Source organism: Scyliorhinus canicula, chromosome 17, assembly GCF_902713615.1.
Source record: "Scyliorhinus canicula chromosome 17, sScyCan1.1, whole genome shotgun sequence".
NCBI classification, from domain to species: domain Eukaryota; kingdom Metazoa; phylum Chordata; class Chondrichthyes; order Carcharhiniformes; family Scyliorhinidae; genus Scyliorhinus; species Scyliorhinus canicula.
Genome location: NC_052162.1, coordinates 47,221,435 through 47,227,434, shown reverse-complemented (window position 1 = coordinate 47,227,434; position 6,000 = coordinate 47,221,435). Strand labels below are relative to the sequence as shown.

Here is a 6,000-nt window from a genome sequence, read left to right as displayed (position 1 = left end):
AAGAAGATCTTCCCTACATTCCCAATGTTACCCCATTCTTCTTTGCTGGAGGAGTTGGTGATGCTGTTGAGAATAAAAGGGAGAGTTATAGAAAAATTATGGAAGCAGGATCAGAATCCCTGGATAGGGTTAAGGCCAAATGGAAGGAGGAATTAGGCGAGACTTTGGAAGAAGGGCTTTGGTGCGAAATTTTAGGGAGGATAAATGCAACGACCTCATGTGTGAGGTTGGCACTACGACAACTGAAGGGAGTTCACAGAACATACTTGATGCAGTTGAGAATGAGTCACATGTTTGAAGGGGTTGAGGACATTTGTGACAGATGTGGGACGGGGCCAGCGAATCATGTACACTTGTTTTGGTCATGGCTGAAAATGAGGAAATTCTGGAGTAGCTTCTTTAGCACCATGTCGGTAGTGTTACAGTTGTCCCTAGAACCCAGACCCCTGGGATCCATATGGGTGTCAGACGTGTGGGAGCTCCAGACAGGGGCAGGGGCAGATGCCTTATCCTTTGCCTTGCTGGTGGGTTGGGAGTCAGTTTCTCTGCCCTGTGCATCAATATGGCTGGGAGACTTAATGAAGTTTCTGAGTCTAGAGAAGATTAAATTTAGTTTAAGAGGGAATGAGGAGGAGTTTTATAAAAGGTGCTGTCTGTTCATATTTCACTTTAAGGAATTAACGTCAGTCAGTAGCTGAAAGGTTAGTTCGTTAATTAATTAATTATTTTAGGATCGAGGAAGGGATTGTTAAATGTTAGTTAATTCATGTAGAAGAACATTTTTGAAAAAGCTAATATAAATATTTATTTTAAAGAATCAGTTTTTGAATGGTGACTGCACCCTTGAGATCTCATCTATGCTCTCCATGTTCTACAAAGCTTTCTTTATCAGCCCCTCATCAGAGCATTCCATATTTTGTTGATCTGAAAGGGAAGGATCCAGTTTTAGGTATCTGTGAAGTATGAATACACAAAGATACGTGTCTGCTAGAAACAGCTGCACATGTTCATGCTTAGCATGTGAGGGTGAGACACTAGCAAAAAGGGGCAAAGCAAAAGGTGGCCAAAACCCTGCAGAATGTATCCTCCAGCCTTGTCCCTGACACAACCCATGTCCACAATCTCCAAAACGACATCTCGGATATGGAGAATGGAAGATCTGCCTCCTCCTGGCTATTGTTTAGCAGAAGGGAGAAATGTGAAAATAGGGAGACAGTTTGAGGATGAGTGTGTCAAGTTTGAACATAGTATGTGAGAAGTAGCAGAAGTCTGATGAGGTAAGGGCAGTACCAGTGAAGACGGCAGGAGGGGCAAAATGTGGCGTCAGGAACAGAGGGTTGTGTGTTGTAGTAAATGCGAGTACACAGGAGAGGGCAAGGTTGGGAACATTGAAACCTCAGGTTCTAAATGCAGGATTATGAAAAGAGTGGCATGGGATTGGTGTTCGGAGTCCTGCCTTCCCAGCCTGGTCAAGTTATTCAATTTATGTTAAAGCTAAACCAGTGGGGCAATCTTCCTGCTATTGCCACCACCATCATGCCCACTGGATTAAAACAAGGTTCCTCTCTTCCCCCTCATTCTTTTGCCAATTTTCATAAATCTGTGCCCTCTAACTGATATCCTATCTGGTAGTGAAAACAGTTTCTCCTTACTTAGTCCATCAAAACCCTTCATAATTTTGTACATCTCTATAACAGCTCCCCTTCTGCTTCTCTGCTCTAAGGAGATCAATCCTAACTTCTCTAGTATCACTATATAACTAATTCCCTCAACCTTGGCATGCCATAGACATCAGTGACACTTGATTTCTTGTCCTCTCCCAAACAGGCACAAAACCAATAAGTAGCAAGGGTGGCATTGGAGGTGCATCAACAATAGTATAACTGGTTTCCAGCATCAATTTGACCCCCACCCCCCTCCCCCTGCATATCTGTGATCGAATATCTAGGCCTTGATTTCCATATAGCTCCTTTGTAAAGTGACCCATTAACTTACTGTCCATTTTAACACCCCATGGGAGCAGCTGGTTCACAGGGTTGTGGTAGTGAAAGGGTTAGTGCAGGAATGTTCTTTCAGTACTGGCACTGTTTCAACAATTGGGTCCGTCCTCAAACGTTAATCCATTCATAGCACAAGAGGAAGGAGGGTCGATCTTGTGGATTAATTTGGAAAATTCCGTGATTCACATCTACTGAGTAAACAGGCAAGTTCTAAACTTTGAAGTTCTGTTTCTAATTGGAGGGTTTGCTCTGCACTGGTCAGGACTTTCTGTGTCATTTTAAGACCCTGAGTGAGTTTCTCTTGGTGGTGTTGATGATTTGGAATAAATCCTACTCAGCCCGGTACGTATGCCTCTTGCTTGTATTTTTCATTATTATTGTTGTTTATAGCAACTCACTTACATCTGGCATTGCCTCTGTGTGTTTCACTGTCAGCTGCTATGCATGTGCAACCCTGCTAAGTAGCAATGACTCAGTTCCAACTGGTAGTGCTGAGTGCATTTGTCAATCCCTGCAGATGTACTTTGTATTCTACATAAAGGGCATGCTTTACTACTGATACTGAAATGGTCTGTGCATGTCTGTCAGTTTGTGTACATGTCGAGCACAAGGAGAGTCAAGGGAAGTTAGTACTGTAAATGCTACCAATGAGTGAGATGGATTTTTTAGGATTGCCAACTTACTATTGGAGCGTAAAATTGACTTTGCAGATTCGCTGCCCATTATAGAAACCTCCTGATTTTCTTTTTTCACAATGGATTTGCCTGTGGTGGATTCATCTTTGGATGTTATCGAAGACTGGAAGTAGAAAGCATAGACTAAAGATGTAAGCGAAAGCTTGACAATTTTAACAAGCTGGATCCAGTAAACAGATCAGCAGCATTGTAAGGAATCTGTACAAACCCGGCTCTGGGCTGGAAGGGCTAAGCCACGGGCGGCAGTGTGTAGATTAACACAGGGATAGCCGTGGAAATAAACATGTAGTTAAACAAAGGTACAAAGCGCGGTTCCATGGTCCCAAAGTTTTCTCTCTCTTCTCTTGGACAGTCCCTCAGGGCCGAGGATGACTTGCTCCCACTCCGGAGAGATGGGTTCTGCGGTGACTGAATAGTCCAATCCTGGATCTGCAGATTCTGCCACAGGTTTGGCAGGTGGTGTTTCATGAGGTGGGTGGGATGCGTGCTCCACCCTACGACGCTTGAGGTGATTGGCGCCTTTGCTTCTTCTCCAGTTTCTGTTCTAAAGTATGTGATTCCCCCGTGTCAATGGGGATGTAGCATTTATTTATAGAGGCTTTCAGAGTGTCCTTGTACCATTTCATCTGCCCTCCAAGTGATCGCTTGCCATTGCAGAGCTTGGAGTAGAGCACATGTTCCGGGAATCATGTGTCGGGTATGTGGGCAATGTGGCCCGCCCATCTGGTCAAGCGTGACCAGTGTCTCAATACTGGGGATATTGGCCTGGGAGAGGACGTTCATATTGGTATGCCTATTGTGTCAGTGGATTTGCAGTATTTTGCGGAGGCAGCGTTGGTGATATCTCTCCAAGGATTTGAAGTGCCTGCTGTACATTGTCCATGTTTCTGATGCAGACATGCAGGCGGGGCCCACAGCTGCTCTGTAGACTATGAGCTTAGTCTCAGTCTTCGAACACAATGGGCGGGATTCTCCGACTCCTGGAGAATCGCTGGGGGGGGGGCGTGAATCCCGCCTCCGCCAGCTGCCAAATTCTCCTGCGCCGGGTTTTGGTGGGGGTGGGAATTGCACCGCGCCGGTCGGCGGCCACTTGCAGCTCTCCCCCCCCCCCCCCCCCCCCGGTGATTCTCCGGCCCACGATGGGCCGAGTGGCAGCTCGCTTTCGGCGGATCCCGCCAGCGTCAATCACAACAGGTCCTTACTGGCGGGACCTGGCTCCACGGATGGCCTGCAGAATCCTTGGGGGGGGCGCAGGGGATCTGGCCCCGGGGGGGTGCCCCCACGGTGGCCTGGCCCTCGATCGGAGCCCACCGATCCGCAGGCGGGCCTGTGCCGTGGGGGCACTCTTTCCCTTCGCACCGGCCGCTGTCAACCTTTGCGGAGAATCCCACCCTTTATTCCTCAGGCGTCCGAAAACTGCCCTGGCGCATTAGAGTCGATGCTGGATTTCAGCGTCAATGTCTGCTTGCACAAAGAGGAGGCTCCCAAGGTATGGGAAATGATCCACATTGTCCAAGGGATCACCGTGGATCTTGATGATCAGGGGACAGTTTTGTGTGGTAGCAGCAGGCTGGTAGAAAAGCTTTGGTTACTGGATGTTTAGTCTGAGGCCCATTCTCTAATATGTCTCGGTGAACGTGTGGATGATGGTTTGTAGCTCGGCCTCTGAATGTGCGCACACACAAGCGTCGTCTGCATACTGCAGTTCGATGACAGAGGTTGGGTGATCTTGGTTCTGGCCTGGAGGCGTTGGAGGTTCAACAGTTTAGTCCGGTAGGTTAGCTCCTCTCCAGTGGGGAGCTTCAGCGTGACGGGGTGTTGCTGCGAGGAAGATGGAGAAAAGCATTGGTGCGAAGACGCAGCCGTGTTTGACCCCCAGTTCACATACATGTTGGGACTGTGGTTTTTCTGTTGGTGAGGATCACAACGTGCATGTCATCATGGAGCAGGCGGAGAATGGTGACAAATTTCTGCGGGCAGCCGAATCTGAGGAGGATGGTCCACAGTCCCTCATGGTTTATGATGTGTTGGGTAAGCTGGGTCTATGTGGACTGCGTTTGATGCAGTGTAGCGAGAGACAGACTTCCAACACTTGATGAGATGCAACACGATTTTCATAGAATCATAGAATTTACAGTGCAGAAGGAGGCCATTCAGCCCATCGAGTCTGCACCGGCTCTTGGAAAGAGCACCCTACCCAAGGTCAACAACTCCACCCTATCCCCATAACCCAGTAACCCCACCCAACACTAAGGGCAATTGTGGACACTAAGGGCAATTTATCATGGCCAATCCACCTAACCTGCACATCTTTGGACTGTGGGAGGAAACTGGAGCACCCGGAGGAAACCCACGCACATACGGGGAGGATGTGCAGACTCCGCACAGACAGTGACCCAAGCCGGAATCGAACCTGGGGCCCTGGAGCTGTGAAGCGATTGTGCTATCCACAATGCTACCGTGCTGCCCCTTTTATTTATTTAACATCTAACTATTTTACATGTTCAACTGTGGGTTGACACTATGCTGACTTGACTGGAGACCTGAGGCTAGCCTGACCAGACTTACTGACCACATGTTGTTTGTACTGGCTATGCTCACGAGCTCTGACTGTCTCAGAGGCTGGATCCCGAGAGAGCGGGAAAACTGGTGTCCTCTGGCTTTATAATGGTCGTGTCCTGTCCGGTGATTGGCTGCTGTGTTCTGTGTGCTTACTGGTCATCCTGTGTGTCAATCGCTGTCTGTCTGCACTCCATTATATACATGGATGTATATTATGACAGTTTACAGAGTCGAAAGCCTTTGCGAGAAAAAAGAAGGCCATGTACAGAGGTTGATGCTGCTCCCTGCACTTTTCCTGGATTTGCCGCACACTGAAGGTCATGCCCATTGAGACTCTTGAAGGGCGGAAGCCACACTGAGACTCAGAGAGGAGCACTTCAGTCACCAGGAGGAGGCAGTTGAGGAGGAGTCTCACGATGACTTTTCCCGTGGTGCAGAGTAGGGAAATCCCTCTGTAATTTCCGCAGTCGGAACTGTCTCCTATCTTGATGGTGGTCACAATTAAGGCATCTCTGAGATCACCCCGCATGCTCTCTTCCTTTAAGTCAAAGGTTGTGGATTCTTGTCAAAAGTGCCTCTCCACCATATTTTAATACTTCTGAGGAGATTATATCTGCACCAAAGACTTTGTTGTTTTCCAGCTATCAGATGGCCTTTTTCGACCTCACAGCGAGCTGGGGTTGCACTGAGATGGTGGTGGTTGCATGTTATGGGATGGTGTCGAGTGAACTTGCACCGAAGGC

The 6,000-nt window shown here is 48.1% G+C and overlaps 1 protein-coding gene across 3 annotated transcripts in view; it reads left to right on the top strand.

Annotated features, from left to right (window-relative positions):
• The first annotated feature begins 2,107 nt into the window (after positions 1–2,107).
• Positions 2,108–6,000, top strand: part of LOC119952291 (glycerophosphodiester phosphodiesterase domain-containing protein 5-like) — a 153,740-nt gene continuing 149,847 nt past the window's right edge. For 2 of the 3 annotated variants that reach the window (XM_038775924.1, XM_038775921.1), the window contains exon 1: positions 2,186–2,342. The gene's annotated coding sequence lies outside the window, so the exon portion shown is untranslated. Of the gene's footprint in view, positions 2,343–6,000 lie in introns of all 3 variants that reach the window. The other variant, XM_038775923.1, reaches the window with a different exon arrangement.